The sequence below is a fragment of the Lygodium microphyllum genome, chromosome 15 (genome assembly GCF_053477565.2).
Source record: "Lygodium microphyllum isolate KBCC chromosome 15, Lygodium_microphyllum_v1.1.10, whole genome shotgun sequence".
Lineage (NCBI taxonomy): Eukaryota > Viridiplantae > Streptophyta > Polypodiopsida > Schizaeales > Lygodiaceae > Lygodium > Lygodium microphyllum.
In genome coordinates this window covers 108,866,422-108,888,509 of record NC_141149.1, presented here as the reverse complement: position 1 = coordinate 108,888,509, position 22,088 = coordinate 108,866,422, and positions in this window count along the sequence as shown.

The window sequence follows — 22,088 nt, the reverse complement described above, 5'->3', positions numbered from 1 at the left end:
GGCTTTGTGTGAGAATATGGTCTAGTGTGGTATATCTGCATGTAAAACCTGCCTATCCTTTTGCTCTCTTGCTTTCCATCTTAGTCCATTGAGTTCATGCTCCAATATAGATCCATATATCTTTGCCACATTAAGGTTGATCATGATAGTCCTATAGTTGCTAGGCATTAAAGGATCACCACTCTTAAAGAGTGGAATTAGAGTATTATCTAACCAACTCATAGGGAACTCCTCACAAACTGCTCTAGTAAACATATGTGAGTTTAGATGCTAGTATGTTGCAAGCATGTGAGAAATGTTTTGCCACTAGGCCATCCTCGTCTTGTGCCCTCCCATTTTGCAATCTATAAATCCTATCCCTAACCATTTTCTAGGTGAAGAAGAACCATTGTGTTGGTCTACATGCTAGTGAGGCCTGCATAGCTAGATGTCCTAGCAAATCATATAGTTGTCTCCCATAGTGAAGCCAAGCATCTGGTGATGTAATCTATATGGGGGCTTCTTTCATGAAACATCATCCATGCCCTCTTGCTATCCCATCCCAAAAATCATTGATACATCTCTACTTTTGCTTTTGCCAAGTAGTCTCACTTCTTCTTCCGCACAAGGTGTTTGAAGAGTGTCCTTGCTTGGCTATGTGTCAGAGTGCCTAATTTCACTTCTCTCTATAAGCAAGCCCGAGTAACTTTGCACTCATCATCATACCAGATATTTTGGGAAATAGTAGAGTATCTGGGTCTACATCAGGGTAGGGTATATGAGAATGTATACATGGTTGATCTGTGTATGGCCTCTACTAAGGCCCTTGTACATTCCTCTAATGATTTGCTCAAGTCTAATGGATCTAAACTAGTTTGCAAAGAACCACCATATATTATTCGGGATGTTTGGAGAGGCATGGTGTTCCATGTTTCATATGTTCACAAGAGAGCACAAAATTCAAAATAGCACGATCTACTGATATGCTAATTTGTCTCTTAGATATCTTAAAGTTTTGGATGCCTAGTATCAATATTGGCTAACCTATCAGGTAGTCCAAAGTACTTGCCCCTCCTTTGTGATTCCAACATGTCAAATTGTCAGATCCTAGGGCCATTGTGGTAGATCGTTAAAGATGGCTAGTATTTGTGCACTTCCCAAAGCCAATAGAACATCCCATATGTACTCACTTCTTTATGATGGGCTCTCTTGTGTAGGCCTATTTCATATATGTCAATATCTTTGAACATGGCATCATTTTTCATATAAAAGTCACTCTATCTATCTCTAGTGTGTGCATTGAAATGCCACACTAATAATATGTCCCCAATGCTAGCATATCTCATAATATCCTCATAAAGTACATCAAAGGGAGATCCATCTCATGTGGCATAGGTTGAGTTTGCAAGATGAAAGTAGAATATTGCAACACATAGCTTTTTTATGTGTATCCTAATCCATACGTATCGTGCATCATCATCTGTCTTCATTACATGCACCTTCCATCCATTTGAGGTCCTCTCAATATAGTATGGCCACACCTCCAAAACACCTAGTGCTACCTATTTTTCTAGCTATTGGACAAAATGCATTTTCCCACATGTATCCTAGAGTAACTAACATCCAAGCATAGGGCTCCATTACAATTCCAAATACCCTAAGTGTCTCACAAGCCTTGTATCATCATGAAGCCCTTCTATCAATGATAACAACCCATCCATCTGTGTAAACAACCCAATTCCCCTCTTTGTGAGCCTCCAATACTTTGGGCATGTGTTCCCTTGCAATATGCTATCTATGCTAGGGTAAAATCCTCATCCAAATAAATCTTCTCACCTTTAGCTCTCCTTTTACAAAGGAATGCCTTTTTTCCCTCAAAGGATTAAAGCCTTGGACTTAGAGTCCTCTTTCCCCACTCTCCAAGCACTAACTATAAGTACATCTAAAGTCCTAATTTTGTTAGTGAGTGTCTTAGCACCTTCCCGTGGGCTGCTCTTCTCTTCTCATCCTACTATCCCTATATGTAATACCCTAGCTCATCTCATGGCCCCTTCTTCCAAAGTAGCATTTATTACCATGGTCTTGTTCGCGCTGATCTTCTCTTATTCTTTTTTACTACCTCAATCCATGGGCTAGCTTCTTCTATCTACTTCTGTGTTGTCTTTGCCACTCCTACCCATGAGAAAACCTCCCTTTCACATGCCTTCAGTGCCTCTTTCTCTTTTTTAGTTCCTCTTGCACCTTTATTTCTTTTTTTTTGAAATGTATTCAAATCTTCCCTCGATTTTCAAGGATTTCAGATTTGCAAGCATCTACCATTTTTTGCATTTCAATTTTTAGCATGTGTATTTCAGATAGCATTTGTGCATGCAATTCATTCTTAATCTTTGTTTGCATTTCTTGTACTTCTACCTTCTAGTCTTCCATTAGTTCAGCATGGACCTACTCTCGTATTTCTTCATGCATTATTTTCATCTCATTGCACAATTTAGCCCATACATTTTTACAAATTTCTTTCTCCATTTCCTATCTCATGATTTGCAACTCTACATGAATCATCATCTTTATTTCTATGTACATGGATTCGTTAATGGTCTAAGGGATCTTTCCAATCCTACTTGATCCTACGGATGTTGTCCATTCTTGAGTTTTGCATCCATAAGTTTCATAACTTTTGTTTTTGGGTGGGGTATGGAATACAACTTCCATTCCTAAGTGTGTTATCTCATCCTTAGATGCATCCCCCATGTATGCATTGGCCATAACGAGAGTGGTTACATTCTTTGGTTCAATTGTCATATTTGGTGCAATTTTTAGTTTTGCAATACTATGTAGGTGTTTACTGTGCATTGTTGTGTTTCAATCATGCTTGTAAGACCAATGCTTGCAAACATGTCAAACCAACACATTCAATCCTCCATAGGATCTTTAGTTCGATGAAGGGCATACATTTTGTAAGAAGCTGGGAATAAGGGTTTGGTGTAAATAATATTGATATTATGCCACGTCACACTAATATTGGCATAAAAGGAGAGGACATGTAATTTTTCATATCTTTCTGACATGTTAATACAATTATAGTCCTTCTCTCCCATCTTGTTCACAGCTTCTATGGCTTCTCCCTCTTCCCTGTCTTTCTCTCTCTAAATCTAGTCTTTCTCTCTCCTCGTCACTCTTCTTCTCTCTCTTCCTGCAATATTTCTCTCTCTTCTGTAGTCTTCTCTCTCTCTAGTTCACTCTTTGACAAGTGGTATCAGAGCATTGGTCTTTGATCCATTCTTTTTCTTCTATTTTCAGTCCTATTTTCCTCTATCAAAATCAATTTCAGACAAAAATTGTACAAGACAGTGACTAGTGGAGTGCTGAGATCATCTACAGCTAGTAAGAGACTATATCTGAAGATATCCAAGGTCAGATATGGCAGAGGATGGCTTAAGTGATAGGTCGTCATCAAATTTCATGCAAAATTGGAGGTAACTAGGGTAAAGGAGAGTTAACCGAGCTTAGTTTGGGGTTAAACTGTGGTTACTTTTCAAAAGAGGTCTTCCTTTCCTCTTTCTCCAAGCTTTGGCCAAGCTTCCATGGAGTTTTCCAGCTGAGATCTCTTCTTTATTCATTGATCATTGCTCTCCTTTAGCAATGGCTTGTATAATGGCACTCTAGGCATCAAATGCAACAGGTTGCATACCATTTTATGGTCTGGAGGATCAGCCACATGGATAGGACAGCAACCCGAAATTTGTGTTGGTTTTTCCAGCCCTGTTCTTAATCAATCTTCAGCCAATCTTCAGCTATGGTGCTTCTAAATTATCTTTGGCAGTGATTTCTTCAACTCCTTGGTGTGTAGACTCCAAAATGGGGCTATATTCTTCATCTTTTCACTGTCTTGAAACCCTACATGAACAGTCCATGGGCAGCCATGAAAGTTTCAGCCCAAGCTTTCATTTCTCAACAATTTCTTGAAGATTCTTGATCTTTTTAGCCCGTGGGATCATTTCAGCAAGGATTCTTCAACAAATTGCAAGGATTAAGCACGAATGGTCAAAGATTGAAGCTCAAGAGCTTCCATGGAGCCAAAATTTGGGGGAAACGGGTTTAGTGCCTCAATTTCAAGCATTTGAAGCTTCAAGCTTGTTCTTAAGTACTGAATACACAAGCTTGGGAATTATTTTGGCAACATTGGACCACCGGAGGCTTTATCAAGCATATGAAGATTGATCAAGTCATCATCAACCATGTCAAAGGTACTCTTCTTCAATTCTTAATCTTTCTCATTAATCCAATTGCTGAGCTTAATCCATTTGATTGAGAGATTAAAGAATTGAATAATATCCATCAAATTTCAGCCAACCTTTGCTTGAATCAATCCATTCATGTAATGCAATGCTTGCTCTATGCATACTAGTTCTAATCAGTGAATTAGAGGCTTCAATCTAAAATTTCCAACATAACACTTGAATCCCATTGATTGAATCTATTGATTGATGAATTTGTTCACTCTAATCCATTGATTGGCTGAATTCTTTTACCCAAGCTGAAATATTGTAAAAGGGTAACTACTAGCAATCAGTGAGTCACTGAATTGCATTGGTAAGACCCTTCCCCTATCCAAACTTTCAAGATTCCATTCAATTGCATCTCATGAAAGGGTGAATGAATATTTCAGAAATGCATCTCATGCTGATTGATTAGATTACCAGCTTGCCATGTTGATATACTCGCCGAGGAAAAAGGTGGATGATGGGGGAGATAGTGGGACAAAAGAGAGGTGACCCTCCCTCACTATTAAAGATCCCGAAGGGGTCCAACCAACCAACCTGGGGGGAACTTTACCATTTTATCTCTCACACAGGTACATCGAGTGGAGAATTAAAGATTAAAGACCTTCCAAAGGCTCAAGTACCTATAGGTTCAAAACAGGGTAAAACAGGGAATTTACAGGGCACTTACAGGGCATTTATAGGTGGTTACAGGTACACCCTTCATTACTAAAGTACAGGTGCAGGTACTACAGGGTACCCACAGGTCCTATCCAGCCTTCTACAGTGTTTGCTAACCATTTTGGATTACTATCTTGCCTTACAAGGTCAAAACAGGGCACTTACATGTTTAGACAGGGTGTAGGCCTGGACAGTTTAGACTCAGAAATCCAGCTACAGAATTTTCTGTCCTAAATTTATTATAGCGTGCTATAGCTCATCTCAAAGAGGGCATTCTTGGCTTCGATTTGAACTAAAAAGTTTTGAAATCTGAGTTCCCTAGCAAAAGTTATAGCCATTTTTCTGACATGGGATACTACAGGACTGCACTATTATGGCAGGACATAAGGGTAAAAATAAGGTCTAGGAAGATTATGCTCAGCAAATCAGGGATTCCATGTTGGATGATACACCTTAAGAGAGCCCTAAAGAGCGTCAACAACAAGGGGAAGTTAGTATACTCAATAATACCTTGTGCGTCCATGAACAAAGACATAGGGAACGACATGAGGCCATATTATAAAAAATGGAGCAAATGGTTTTGTCTATTGATCAAACGAAGTTTTCCATTGAGAAGTTGGTAGATTCAACAACTCAAACAAAGGCTTCTATTGATAAGTTGGTGCAATCTAATGCTCAACTTATGGCACAATTTTGCCAATGGATGCATATGCAAATGGGATCAAAAGAAGCTAAGGAGAAAGCTTATTCAAACAGTGAGCCTTCAGTCCCACTTCAGCCATCTAACCAAAATGGTCATGGACATGGGATTATTGGAAGAAGAGGCATCCCAAATAGCCAGTATGAAGTAGGAGAGGCTTCACAATGACATGTAACTATTTGGGCAGTTTGAATGGAGCTAATTCTCAAGCTTTTGGGCTGAATACTCAAATTCTTAGGGGTTCTCTACCAACAGGAAGATTACATAGTGGTTCTCAGCTACCTATTGGGAGATTTCCATCTCAATTTGGGGGTTCCGTACATGGTATTCATGATCAGCCTATGTTGGGACAACAACCATTTCATGAAAGAGAGCTAAAGGACAAGATTGTTCTAGCTAAATTTAATGGTCAGTCATCTTCACCATCTGATTTAGAGGAGTGGATCTCTAAGATGGAATCCTACTTTGACATATTCCCTAAAACTGATGACATGAAGATTCATTTTGCTTCCTTGCATTTGGAGGGATTTTCCCATACTTGGTGGAGGTATATAAAAAAAGAAAACATACTTGTAGAGAATTGGGAAGCTTTCAAGGCACTTATGGTTGAAGTATTTGTCTCCCCTCTTGAAAAAGAGAAATTAGCACAGAGATGGTATGGTTTGGAACAAAGAGGCCTAAGTGTAAGAGAGTACACTAACCAATTCCTCAACCTAACCATGTATGTGGAAAGCATCAGTGATGAGGCTAAGCTCCATAAGTATATGTATGGTTTAGAGCCATCTTTATCAGCTGATCTCATAGTACAAAATCCTACTTCCCTCTTTAAGGCTATTGAGCTTAGGGAGCGCTATGGAAGAAAGTATAGAAGAGAATCTTCATTTCAGCCTGGTTTTAGACAGCCAAGGACTATTTTTAAGCAGGGGCAAGTTGGTAACACTTATGGCAGCAATCATGTGCCAAATGCAAGCTTACGAGTACTAACTTATCCTCTATTCAATGCTTCTAGACCTCAAAGTAATTTCGGGACAGCAAACAGTCCAAGAGTTAACTTCAAACAAGGGGATAGCAAGCCTAAATCCATTTCAGCCAATACGGATCCTAGATCTATTCCTATGGATCTTTATAAAGAAAGAAAGGAGAAAGGCTTATGTTTCAAGTGTGGGAAAAAGTATACACTTGATCATGCCTTAAAGTGTGTATACAAAAATGCCAAACCCAAGCTTCAGAGTATGTTAGTTTTCGAGGATTTTGAAGATGACATGGATGAAGCTAATGCAATTGCACTTAATGCTGAAAATGAAGATCTTGAGGAAGAAGTTGGGCAAGAGTATTTCTATGATCCAGCCGACTCTTTTCCTTTTGATCCAGGTGGAAGTGTTTCGTTTGATCTAGGTGGGACTTGTTATGAGCCGCTTGCTGCCACTAATTGTTCTATTTCTATGGATGCTTGGACAGGATCTAAGAGCCCTAATACAGTCCGTATGAAGGGAAGCATATGTGGAAAGTCAGTGTTCATTCTGATAGACAGTGGCAGTACTCATAGTTTTGTGAAGAAGTCCATCATGGACAAGCTGAATTGTATTCCCACAGATTTACAGCAGCCCATTAGAGTTCAAGTGGCCAATGGTGAAGAGAAAATCAGCACACAGATATGCCCACTGGTTTATTTACAGTTGGCTGAAAATTTTGAAGCAAAAGTAAACCTGATCACTTTGGAAATGGGGCCTATAGACATTGTACTCGATTGTGATTGGTTGATGACATTAGGCAGCATCACTATGGATTTCTCACAGTTGTATATGGAGTTTATCTTCAATGGACAGCTTATCCATTTACAGGGAATTCCTAGTAGATCAGATTTTCAGCTTATTACCATTCAACAACTCAAAAGGGAGTACAAGAGGTGCTCACAAATATTTGTTTTGCATTTGAATAAAGAAATGCAGGATCAGCCCAATAATTCAACAAACCATCCAGCCTTGACAGCTCTTCTTGAGGAGTATAGAGATTTGTTTGAGGTACCTACTTCATTGCCTCCTAAGAGAGCAGTAGATCACCCCATTGATTTGGAGCCCCAACTCAAAGACAATCAATAAGCCACCTTACAGATTATCAAAGTGTGAACGAGAGAAAGTAACCAAACAAATCAAGGAACTTCTTGAGATGGGATTCATTGAGCCAAGTTCTTCACCTTATGCATCTCCAGTCCTGTTAGTCAAAAAGAAAGATGGATCTTTCAGAATGTGCATTGACTACATGGATCTTAATAAGATCATAGTGAAGAATAGGTATCCGATACCCAGGATTGATGATTTGCTTGATGAGCTTAAGGGAGCTCAATTTTTTACGAAGATTGACTTGAGGTCAGGGTATCATCAGATTCGCATGCGAGAGGGTGATGAAGTCAAGACTGCTTTCAGGATTGATCATGGGCATCAGTGAAAAAGGAATACAGGCTGATCCCAAGAAGGTGCAATGTATAAAAGATTGGCCAACACCTACTACTAATACCTCTCTTAGAGGATTCCTTGGTTTATCTTCATTCTATCGCCGATTCATTAAGCATTATGCGGCCATTGCAGCTCCTTTGATTGATAGGTTGAAGAAAGAGGCTTTCTTTTGGGATGCTATTGCAGATAGCAGCTTCAACCAGTTAAAGGAACTCCTTACCTCTGCTCCTATCTTAGTATGCTCGGACTTTTCCAAAGCAGTGATTGGCTTTGAGAGCCGTAAGCTTACAAATAAAGAAATGGTCATAACTTAGAAGCTCAGTGAGCTCATCGGGAAAATAGAACATGTGCCTGGGCAACCATCTCCTCCACTCAGTGCGTGAGGAACTTTAGTTAACAATACACATAATTAAACCTAGGAGATCTCATCCCTATGACAACCCAGGCGAAAGTTCACAAGATTGTTTGAGAATGTAGGTTATCATCTCTTTGTATCAATGCATATTCTCAAGAAGATTCACTTGTATTCATATCTTATTGTAGATGGATAAATTGTACGTGGCATTATGCTCTAATCGTAATCATTTTAGCCTCAAGAAGGGGTTAATATGAATCATTCGGTCTCAAAGTGTACATATGCTCTCTCTCTCTCTCTCTCTCTCTCTCTCTCTCTCTCTCTCTCTCTCTCTCTCTCTCTCTCTCTCTCTCTCTCTCTCTCTCTCTCTCTCATGCTCATGAATTTGATTTGCCTACTTATAACCAAGAGATCTTGGCTATCTTGCATGCAATTAAGAAGTGGCACCATTACTTGTATGGCAGCCGATTCAGAGTACACAGTGATCACAGGGTACTTAAGTATTTCCTTACTCAGTCCAATCTTACTCCAAAGCAACATCATGGGATAGCTACATTACAGAATTATGATTTTGAGATCACTCATACAAGGGGCAAAGATAATATAGTGGTTGATTCTCTTTCTCGTATGTGGGCTTGCAAAGTTTCAGCTATGACAGAATTGCATAATGATTGGATTGAAGAATTACAGGAGGCTTATCTTCTGGATGAAGAATTCAGTCATATTTTTCAAAAATTACAGCAAGGTCTTATGGAAGAAAACTCGCATTACCAATTTAAAAATGGCCTTATTTGGTTGAAAGGCAAGATTGTTATTCCTTCTACCTCTTCTTTTACGCAGAAAATTATGGAGGAACTACATTCTTCACCTCTAGCTAGACATTTAGAAGTTTTCAAGACATATGACAGGATCAGCAAAAGTTTCTATTGGAAAGGATTGTGGAAAGATGTCAAGGACTTTGTTATGAAGTGTATGCCTTGTCAGCAGAATAAGGATAGCACCCATAAGCCAGGAGGTTTGTTATAGCCATTACCTATTCCTACAGGTAAATGGACTCATATTACTATGGATTTCATTACTGGCTTACCTACTACCAAGAACGGATGGAATATTATATATGTGGTGGTAGACAGACTCACCAAGGCAGCCCATTTTATTCCAACCAAGATTCAGTTTACTGCTTCTCAAGTGGCCAGTCAGTTTATGGAGCAGATTTTTAGACTACATGGATTACCGCAGGTGATTAGAGACTCAAAGTTTATGAGTAACTTTTGGCAGGGGGTATTTACATCTATGGGTACCAAATTGGCTCCATCTACGGCCTATCATCCTCAAACTGATGGACAGACAAAAAGAGTCAATAAATGGTTGGAGACTTATCTTCACCATTTTTGCTATGATGTCCAAACTTCATGGGATTCTTGGTTACACTTGGTTGAGTTTGCTTATAACAATTCTACCCATGCTAGTATCAGAGTTTCACCCTTTGAGGCTTTGTATGGTTACAAGGTGTCCTTACCCACAGTCATCTTTAATGAAAGGATCAATCCTCATGGGAAGGAAGAGCTAGAAAGAATGCAGACCCTTCTTCAGCAATGTAAGATGAATCTTAGGAAGGCTCAAGATCAAATGAAGATGTATGCTGATGAGAAAAGGAGGCCTTTAGAGTTCTAAGAATGAGAGTTGGTTTTACAAAAGGTGCCCAAGTCCAAGTACTCTACATGGATCTAGTAATAAGCTTGCCCATAGGTTTTATGGCCCTTACCGGATCCTTAAGTGAATTGGAGATTTGGCATACAGATTAGAGCTTCCCTCTTCCACAAAGATTCATAATGTCTTCCATGTTAGTCAGCTCAAACTCTTTTATGGTGATCCAGTGGATATAGTTGATGAGCTGCCACCTATTGATGAAGAAGATCTTATTTAGTATATCCGAGAGGCTGTTATAGGTCACCGTGAGAAGAAGCTTCGATCTCATTCTATCATGGAATATTTGATTAAATGGAGAGGTTTACCACCTAAGGAAGCTTCTTGGAGGCTTGATTCTATATGGATGAGTTTCCTTTCTTAAGGGATACATTGGTGGCTGAAGCCTATTGATTATGGAGCTAGTGATGATGCAGACAGGATCAGGACAGCATGTTGTTTTAGAATAGTTTTTATCGTGCCTAATTTTTAGAATTAAGCTATCTACATGGGCTTAAAGTACTCTTCAAGAGCTTCGTTTTGATATATGGTACGTCTCATTTGGACACTTCTACCAGAAGTTATGGCAGATTTGGTCCAGCAGGGTTTGTTTACACAGCAAGCTGTCTACTTTGTTTTGAGATTCTTTGTTGAAGACTTTATGGCTCCATATACTTTTGAAGTACTCAAGATCATGTATATAGCTGAGGCTTACTTCCGTTCTTCAATCTCAGTCCATACAGTTGGTCATACTTCATTCATTTCCCATCTATAAAGCTATAAAAACCAAAGTAGTACTCTGTTCTATCCATCTTTTTCTAGTCTTCCAGGTTTGTTTTTTAGGACAAAAACTTTTAGGAAGGGATGGATTGTAAGAAGCTAGGAATAAGGATTTGGTGTAAATAATATTGATATTATGCCATGTCACACTGACATTGGTATAAAAGGAGAGGACATGTAATTTTTTATATCTTTTTGACACATTAATACAATTACAGTCCTTCTCTCCCTCTTTTCTGTCTTTCTCTCTCTAAATCTAGTCTTTCTCTCTCCTCGTCACTCTTCTTCTCTCTCTTCTTGCAGTCTTCTCTCTCCTCTTTCTCTCTCTCTAGTTCACTCTCTGATACATTTAGTCTTGCATTCACTATGTTACTGTGAGAGAGCAGAGCAACATGCATTCACAATTTTGCATCACTTCAATCACTACTTAATGAATTCCATCATTAGTCTTGTCCCTATAAGATGTGTATTATAGTTGCAAGAGCATTACTATGGATTAATGTTCACTCTAGTAGAGCATACTATCGTGCTTGTAACAAGGGTATTACTATTCACTCCAATAGAGCATTATGATATCATTACAACATTACTATCATGTTACTCCAATAGAGCTTCAGCTTAATGTCACATTACAACATTATTGTTGCTTTAGTATTGTCTGGTGGCAATTTAAATCAGCATGTTCATATTTGCAATGACATCAACATGGCACTTAAACCCAATGAGTGTAGCATTCACAAGCATCATCTTATTACTTTTGCTTAGCATGGCATCAACATGTATCACAACACTTCAGCCTCCATGTCAAGCATAATCAACAAGTAGTGACATAGTCAGCTCATATTCAAAACAATCATTAGCACCATCGTCAACATCCTCATTCCACACAAGATCATAGGTGACATTACGTCAAGAGAGAGAGAGAGAGAGAGAGAGAGAGAGAGAGAGAGAGAGAGAGAGAGAGAGAGAGAGAGAGAGAGAGAGAGAGAGAGAGAGAGAGAGAGAGAGAGAGAGAGAGAGAGAGAGAGAGAGAGAGAGAGAGAGAGAGGTTAGGGCAGTGCTAGGAGCTAAGGGGAAATGCATAAGCATGATAGGTTGTTGGGAGATGAGTATGCAAGCAAGGTATAATACCTAAATCTATTGCCACAAAACCCCCCCCCCCCACACACGCAGAGTAGTTTTCCACAGTCCCTTTTTGAAACACACATAATTACAACAAAGATCCATAGAGAGAGAGAGGGATATATATATATATATATATATATATATATATATATATATAGGGGATAAAGGTGCATATGCCTACACCGCCTTGTATTACTTCACACATTGTGATTGCACACACCAATACATTGCAAGTGACAGGCACATATCAGTGTCACTTTATTCTTTATTCTTTGAGTGACTATTGAATAAGGGAAGGTGAGTCATACATTATGACTGTTGGAGTTCCCACATCATAAGGTGTCTCTCTCTCTCTTGCTCTCTTGCTCCATTCGCCATAGCTCTTGCTTTACTCTTGCTTCCACTTGTATGCTTCCACTTGGTCTCTACCTTTCAACTAGTATCAAAGCCAAACATTTGAGGAGCTTCTTTATCCTTTGCTTCAACTCAAGGGTTTCATGCCAACCATTATTTCTTTCTCTCAAGGTATGCATTGAGTCTTTCCTTCTTCTGGCTTGTTCCAGCTTACTCCACACTTGTTGAGGAGCTCCCCAAGGTTTAGTTGAGCCTTGTTGAGTGCTTATTGAGCTAAGGAGCAACCATTTTATCCATTTTGAGTGGATACATAGCATGCTATAGAAGTCATGGATAGTTATAGTAGCTTAATAGCACTATCTTATTTTGGCCATAACTTTTACATAAAATATTAGATTTAGGTGTTCTATAGCTAGAAATAAAGAGCGTGATGAGAGCTATAGATTTAGGCACTCGTAGAGTTGATTCTATTTAGTTTTTTATTCTCTATTTTCCACAAAATAGAACAATTTTGGTTTGAATAACAAGCAATAAATTACATCATGCATGTTTGATGCTTCTTCGGGGAAGCTATTTTGGTGCTTGAATGTTATGATTATGCTTTTGGGACTGATTTGAGCTTGAAATAACTCAAATTTCACCATCATTTCAGTGTTGTAATAATAGGACATCAAGCATTTCTTAGTGAAAAGCTTATGTCTAATGCTCATTGATACTTTATGTGATACTCAATGGATGTACTACTACTTTGATTGTTATGTATACTTCTCGATGAGCAATAGGATGCTTTTGAGCAGAGATTTAGGCTCTATTACATTGATTTTGGCTATGGTTACATGCCTTGGTTACTTTAGTGACTTATGTAGTTACGGCCTTGAAGAATCTATTGGATTTTATGCTCTCGACTTATGCTTCATGTATTTTGGATACTCAAATGTCATGTACTTGATGTTTTGAGTTTGCATTGCTCATTTGGCATTTGATTTTGTTCTAGTGCGAGTTATGTGCGATACTTTAGATATTACATAGAGCTTTGGATTTATGTAGTTAAGCTTGAGCTTACTTTCACCAAGATTGTGAGACACTTGCTTCATGTACATGCTCTCTTGATATGTATTGGATGCAGTTCCCCTATAGTGGGCTGATTTGATCACTTACTTTGGACCTAGTACTTATGTTTGTGAGTGTGTTGTCAATGATATTTATATGCTTCAAAGTTATATATTGAGCTTTACTTAGTGGGTTATACGATATCTATGCCTAATGCATGTATGATTACTGACACACTACAATTGTAATAGCCTTTGGCATCGGTTTTTCTTGGTCTTTCTTTCTTGGTTGCTCACACATGGTTCTTGGCATATTGATGTAGTTTATTACAACAATTTGTCATTTCAATTTTATGCATTTTATCTGAGGGCAGTCACTTGGATTTGATAATTACTTAATGACAATTAGTAGATAGCTCATTCTTCTGGCAGTTTTTCTTGTTCATCCCTTGATTTGGTTATGATTTGGGGTTGCTTTGTTGTTATGTATAACAACCTGTTTGTTTTGGATTCTGCTTTCATCTCTTGCATTATGGCTAGTGGGTCGAATGAAAGTGCTATCTTTAACATTGAGAAGTTGGATGGCACAAATTACAACTATTGGAAGGCATAAATTTGACAAATTCTGTGAGAACATAAAGCATGAATGCTTTAATGCCAAGGATTGGGCTGAACTAGATGAGTTATGTAAATTTGGAATAATTTTGTCACTCTCTAAGCAAGTCTATTATAATGTTGTCTTTGATGGATAGACCATCTAGTACATTTGAGCTTTGATTTGAGCTTACAACATTTGACATCTATTGTCAGTTACTTCATTCAATACTTCATATGTCTATGACCTTACTCGCTTGAAGCTTTTATTGGGTCTTATGCTCCCGGCTATGTACTTGATGTATCTTGGATGCTTGGATGCCACTCACATGAGGATTTGAGCTTTGGTTGCTCGTCTGGCATCTAACTTTTGTTCCTGTGGAAGCCACTTACTTGACACTTGGATGTTACATTGAGCTTTGGATTTTATTTGCAGTGAGCTTGAGTATGTTGTACCTAATTTTCAACATGTTGCAATTGTAGATTGTTGTACTATTTATGAGAGCACTCTCCTCCATTTGATGCTATTTTGGTCATAGTTTGTGGATAGCTCATTATTTGGTCTGGATAGCTCAATTAGGCAGATCAAATATAAAAGCATTAAGCTTGAAGGTCACGATTAGGATGTATGGGATGACTTAGATGAGCTTTGCAAGTCCACGATTATCATGTCCCTCAACAAGCAAGTTTATTATAATGTTATCATAGATAGGAAATCTACATGGGATCTTTGGGAGAATATCTGTAATCTCTATGATAAGCAGAGCCCTACTTCTCAGACGTATTTGCTAAAGCAGCTTATGGATCTTCGTATGAAGGAAGATACCAGTGTTTCTCAGCATTTGAGCGAGTTTCATGCTATCATTGGCCAACTATCATCGTAGGATATTGACTTTAAGGACAATCTTCCACCTTTGTTCTTGTTGGTTATACTACCTAGGTCTTGGGACACATTTTGTACTATTATGTGTGCAAATATGCTTGAGAATGGGCTGAAATTGTCTGATGTAAAGGGTGCACTCCTTACAGAGGAGATCAATAGGAAGAATGTGGATGTTTCTCGTACTTCTCATGCTTTGACTGTTTGGGGTTGCCATGATGGTAAGAGCAAAAATGACCACCATGGTAGAGACTCGCAGAAGTCTCATTCTAAGTCCCATGGATAGTCTCGCAGTAAGTCCCATGGACATGAGTCCAATTTGACATGCCATTATTGTGGGAAAGTAGGACATATTAGTCCGCAGTGCCATAAAATGTTCAATGACAAGCACAAGGAAACATGCAAAGGGAAAGCGCATGAAAAGTCTGATGATTGCAGCATTGCCCCTGCCAAGTCCAATGTTAAGATCAAAGAGATCAATGTAGTGTGGCAGCCTAACTTTGATGATGATTACATACTTGTAGCCTCTTCTTTGGATGAGTCACAATTGTCTGATGCCTTGCCTAGTTTTACTCAGTGTTGGTTGATGGATTCAAGGTCTTCCTTTCATATGACCTCTCATAGAGAGTGGTTCCACTCCTATCGCAATATGATTGGATCTGTCCATTTGGGAAATGACTTGGCATTGCAGATAGTTGGTATTGGTGATATTCGATTATCATTTGGTTTAGGTAGTATGTTTACTTTGCATAATGTTCCGACATGTACTGGCTCTCATGAGCGAAGAGTCTTATCTCTACTAGCACACTGGATTATAAGGGTTACTTTGTTTCCTTTGGGGCTTCTCACCCATGGGAACCTTATTCTTGCACGTGGTGCCAAGTCTAGTACTTTATATCCCTTGCTTGTATTCGGATCCATAGATCATGTTTTGTCTGTGGATGTAGTTTCACATGTATCTCTTTAGCATCATCACCTTGGGCACATGTCCTTAAAGGGAATGGAAATGCTTACTCACTTTTGCAGAATCTTTTGCCCTTTGGCTATAAGTGTTTTGAGTCATGTGATCATTGTTTGTATGGTAGGCAGACACGTTGTACTCACTCATAAGAAGTCAGGCACTCTGCGCATGGGTGAGCCTTTGGCTCTTGTTCATTCTGATGTCTTTGGACCTATGCCCTGTTAATTGTTAGGAGATGTGAAGTACTTTGTCACATTCATTGATGATTACTCACATAAGGGTTTGGGCATATCCCACAAAGCTTAAATTTGATGTTTTGGCTACCTTTTAGCATTGGCTTGCATTGGTTGAGAACTAGTCTAGGTATAGGAGGCTGAAATGCCTATGGTTAGATAATGGAGGTGAGTATGTCTCTAAAGCCTTTGAGTAGTTTTGTGATGAAAGGGGTATTAAGCGTCAATTGACTACCCCGTAGACCCCACCCCAAAATGATATGGCTGAGCACATGTCCTTCGAGTTCTATTAACTTTCAGGTTGCAGAGGAGGTGTAGTATGCAAAATCTCCCTCGTATGATCATTTGCATGTCTTTGGTTGTGAGGCTTTTTGCCATGTATCCAAGGAAAAGCACACAAAGCTGGATCCTAAGTCCTGTGAAATGCATCTTTCTTGGTTATGGGGATGCAGGTAAGATGGGCTATCACCTATGGGATCCACAGTCTTGGAAACTCACTTGCATCCATGATGTAGTTTTCCATGAGAAAAAGATGCATAAATAGCCTAACTAGATAATCGAGATATATAGGGTTATATTTCAGGAGTAGCCTCCTGCTCCCATACAGCCAGCTAGACAGCCTGCATTAGCAGTTAATGCTTTAGTGGCCCATGACCATGATGTTAGATAGAATGTGCAAGCTCCTTAGCCTGTCTTGAGACACTCTACATGCTAGAGCCAGATGTCCTCCTGAGCGGTTTGAGCCCTCCGTTGATTATGTGATTTTTGCTAGAGCAATCTCCTCCTTCTCCTATTACCATAGTCATTCTTCCTCCTCTTCTTGCCTTTTCTTGTGCTCTTCTTCTAGTTTCTTTGATTCCTCCTCCACCCTTTACAACTCTCTGTTTTCCTTGGAGGTGAATCGAGTTCTTCTTATGGGGATTTTGAGAGTGATCTTTTTCCTCTCCCCTTGGTTCAACAATTTTGAGCTGTGCTACTCACTAAATGTCCTCTTGCTTGAGGCTTCTTGTTGTTGAGATGGGTAGTCATTCTCCTTTTCATTAGTAACTCTTGTCCCTATTGTCCTCCTATTGTTCCCTATGGACTTCGTCTTCCCCTTGTTCTCCTGCTGAAAGTGAGATGGTTGGGCTTGCTAGGGTGGAAGAATGATGCTCCTCTTGGATTGGTGATAGCTCGAGGGTCTCCTCTACTACTTCTCTTTTCACCTCCCCTAGAGTTGTCTGAATAGTGGCAATTAACACTCCTCCAAAGCCTATAGTCGAAGTCTTGGAGGGCAAGTTGTTTCCTCTCAGACTCCGTTGTGGTAGCTGGAGACTCCCCTTCTGCCACCCTTGGTGTTGTGGCTAGTACCTTTGCTGATGCATGTATTATCTTTCGGATGTAGTAGGCATTCCAATTTACCTCATCCAAGGTGTTGGCTGTAAGACTCTCCAGCAATGGTATGCCTATTTTGTTCATGAGAGCATTATATCTCTGGCTTGAGAAAAGGGCGGGGACTATTTTAGCTTGTAGGTAAATGGTGGGTCCAAAATATCAGCTAAGCTGATTCCCTTATGCACATCTCTTTTTGGCCTCTTTTCTGGCTTCTCTGCTAATCCTAGTGCCTTCTCCGCAATTTCTGGATTAAGGGCAGTTTTCACCTTTCTAGAGTTTTCACCTTGCTTGATGGTCGCCATGCCAATGTTCCTTCTTATCAAAAATTCTTAGGAATTCTATGCATCTGCCATGGTCGATTTTCTAGCCAACCTTCTCCATGTATCTATGAAGATAGCACTGGTCGACTATTTGTCTCGCCACTCCTTCCTTGTTCACCAACTCTCTCAAATTACTAACGTTGTGGTACTTTAGCTTGTTGTAGACTTGTGTTTTAGTGGCCAATTGATACTTATTGTACTCTTCCTCTAAGAAGGGAGTTGGCCTATACTCTTCCTTTGAGAATGGGAGTTGGCCTACCATCTTGAGTTCCTTTTATGGCACAACAGTTTACAATTAGCTCATGTGAGAGTACTTTTTGCACAAAAAAAAAGTTTTAGATCAAACATTATGGAATGGTGTGATGTTCCAGTAAAGAATGGAAACTTTTTATACTTCAAGTAATCCACACATTCCAAGCACGAATTTCATAAAATATTTCTTCAAGTACAAGTTTCGTTTATTCGTCCCTTTTTTCTTTTGAACATTTTTTTCTTTTGAAATTCGATTTGAAGTTCTGAAGTTCAAGTTATGTTTTCTTTTCCACCTTACCCCCTCCCCCCCGAGAATGATGAAAATCCTTCCTAGGATTGGAGGATGAAGGGTTAAGGGCGTGAAGCACTTGCTCATGGTGCTTTATTTCTTCATGAGCTAAGCATAGAACTGTGGGTTATACTCTAATTGGGCGTGATTGTCTATGTCATGAGGTCAAATGCCTATGTGTGTAATGTAGGTCAAGACATCAGTGAGAAAGTCACTAGAGTTCATCCTACTAGCAATATGTAGTTCTTTCTAGGTCAAAATTCGATTGAAATAGAGGTGGTCCATGACATATTCCTCTAAAGGTCATTTGCGCATGATGGCCAAGACTTTGAACGAGGTAGGGTCGTACTCAGCAATTTTGACTGGGCTTCTTTGCTCGCGGCGTTGGTCATATTTGGCAGCCCTCTTGTTCTCATTGGAGATGCAGAGTTGTTATTTTTGTAGAAAGGAAGAGTTAGATTCGGCTAGCTTTGTCAACTCTTCTAGCTGCTAGCTTGTTGCAGAGACTTTGCTCCTGCAATAGGATGTGATCAACGCTTGTGTGCGAGCTTGCTCTCAAGAGATTTCACTATCAATCAAGGCTTTGGCCACCTCAAAAATCTTGAAAAACATGAACTCATATTCCTCCTAAGTGTATGGCAAGGAGCACACTTCCATTACTAATGTCTCGTCGAGGAGCCCTAAATCCAACCATTCATAGCTCTTGGCTAGACTGGTGAATGTGGCATCCAAGCATCTGATACATGTGACAAGGTCATTCCTCGTATTCATGACTAGGTCTAAGGCCAACGTAAGGATGTATCTCGGCTTATTGGAGTGTACAATGCCTGCGGGAGGTTGGGGTTTGGTTGAGCTAGATAACTCCACTATATCGATTCCTACCTCCTAGGTTGTTGTGTGGGGTGTTTGTCGACCACATGTGTGATGGATTGGTCCTATGGCTTAGATGATGCACTACCTTCTGCTTGTGGAGCAGTTGGGACATTGGAAGTGTTAGGTTGAGTTTGGCCTAGGGCCAATTGGTTGGCTTTGGTCAATGAACTCATTGAGGTTCTATCGGTTTGGTGCTTTTGGAGTCGATTGATTTCTTAGTCCTAGCTAGCTCACTGTTTTGTAGAGATAAACTGGAGGGCCTAGATTGAGGGGCATGCATGCCGCTCATAATCTTGGGTGACCAAATCCAATTGTTACCTTTGTAGTAGCCATGAGCATGCAACATGTCTTTGGACACCCATCACGGCTTGACTGTTTGTCTACTTCTATAGCGCTAGCTTTGTTTTTTAGGCTTTGGGCGTGAGGTTCTGTGATTATGGGTTCGTGTGGGTTGGGTTCTAGGTGGCTGCGATTGTTGTTTGGGCACCCATTTGAGCTGCTACTCAGTGGTCTTGGGTGTGGCTCCTTTAAGTAGTGGGTGGTTTGTCTTGGCAAGATGGGACAAGTTACTACCCCCCTCCTTAGGCCTTGCACTTGGTTTCTCTACCGGTGGCATTGCATGCTACGATGGACACACGTTGCCCTTGCTGAAAGCCGTCACTATCCGAACATTGCCAATGGCAAGGTGAATGCGGTTGCGAGTCATAGTCAACATTGTAGTGTACTTGTTTCTTGAATGTGCATCCTGTTCCTTACCAGCGGCCTTGGTGTTGAAGCATCACATAGAAGATCATAGGTAGGCTTTTAGTCTTGATAGAGACCACTATTTTGCATTTCCCAAGTAGTGGGTAGGACTATCCTTCAAATGGGTTGAGTTTGGCATTAGTAGGCTGCAATTGAGGCTAACCAATGAGGGTCCAATGGTCGTACATGAGGATATTATAGTCAGATCCCTCATTAATAAGTGCGTCAAAGACGTGTGTCTTTTGGAAAATCACTGATATATGTAGGTAGACAAATTCTATAGTTTCCTCACTCTTCCTCAATCTCGATGATAGTGGCAACTCTCATGTTTACAGGGGGTTCTAGCATTGGAGGCGCATGCAGTGGATGCATTGGGGGGTAGTACTTCTTGAGGAAACTGCCATTAAAGAAGCCTACATCCTCTCCTTCTAGGGTCTTGAGCTCTATCTTGCCAATTTGACTAATGTTATGGACCCTGAAAGGCCCCAATCCTTTGAACTTCATATTCTGCTTATCGCCCCTTACAGAGTATAGTAGCACTAGGTCGTGGTGCTCAAAATCACATTGGTTGACATGTTAGTCAAACCAACTCTTGCATTTTTCCTTTTTGCAGATTAACGCATGGGTAGCTAGGATTTAGGTCTCAGAAAGGCATTCTAGCTCTACCAGGCATTCTGTCCATGCCTCCTTGCCATCCCATCTCTCTTGCATTGCCACTCTCAAGCTTGGGATGAAAAACTCCATTGGCAAGATCACTTCAATCCTATAGGTAAGCTTAAATGGTGTTTGCCCTATGACCATCTTGTAGGCTGTTCTATAGGCCCATAGTGCTGACATGAATTTATTGTCCAAGTCACTACATGAGGCAGAGACTACTTAGTCAAGACATTCACTAGGATCTTGTTCGTGGATTCCACCTGACCGTTAGCTTGAGGGTAGTATGGTGATGATTTTTTATGAATGACCAAGAATGTGGATAGCAAATGGGCAAGTACATCATTAATGAAGTGCATGACTTAATCACTAACTAGCTCAATTGGGTAGCTGAATTGCAAGATCACTTGCTCCCAAAAGAACTTAGTTGTGTTCCTAGTGTCATTCTTCTTGGTGGCCCAAGCTTCAACCCATTTTGTGAGATAATATGTTGCTACAATGATGTACTTGGCTTGCGAGTACTACACTGTGGGGCTTATTGGCCCAATAAAGTCAATCCCCCACTTTTCAAAGGGTTGCCGTGCTATTATTGGGGTCAACTCCATCTTGTCCTTATAGATGGTTACTTTGGTCCTTTGAGATTCATCGCAATGCTTCACAAACTTAGTAACATCGTGGAATAGGGTGGGCCACCATAGCTGAGATTGCAACACCTTGTGTGCTATAATATCTTTGCTGAAGAGTCCTCTAGCAATTCCACCATGTGCTTCAGCAAAGCACCTCATGCATTTTGTGCTCAAACACACATCTGTGTAATAACCCATCCTATCCTAGTCTATAGAGATGGTCGACAATTAACTGATAGGGCTGAATCTTAAGGATAATGCTCTTCAGCCTAGCCTTCTCTATATGTCTCTCAGAGGTAATCCATGCTCTAGGACTTGGACTATGCTATCTACCCAATATGGCATTAGATCGGCTCTAAAAAGGTCTCTCTCATTGGACATGCCAAATAGGTGTGCATCAGGCAAGTCATCTAAAATGCCCCATCCAAGGGCTTCTTCTATAGGTATGCGGGACATATAGTCTACCATATTATGTTGCTTACCCTTACATACAACCGCAGAGAAGTCAAATTCTAGAAGCGGAAGCAACCACCTAGCTATATGTCTTATAGCATAAGGTTTGTTGACTAAGTAAAGCAAGGCTTGATGGTCAACAAAGAAGACAAAGTGCATAGCCAAAAGATAATGATGAAACTTCTTTATAGTGAATACCATGGCTATGCCTTCCCTTTCCATTGTGGAGTATTTCATCTGCATATCTGTGAGCTGTCTACTAGCAAAGCTCATAGGATAATCAAGATTATGGTCACCAAGTTGACACGAAACAACTCCCACGACGAACTTCCGTGCATCAATGTGCACGTGGAGTGTTATGTTCCAATTTGGGGCTCATATAATTGTTGCAATCTTGAGAGTCTTTTTTAGTTC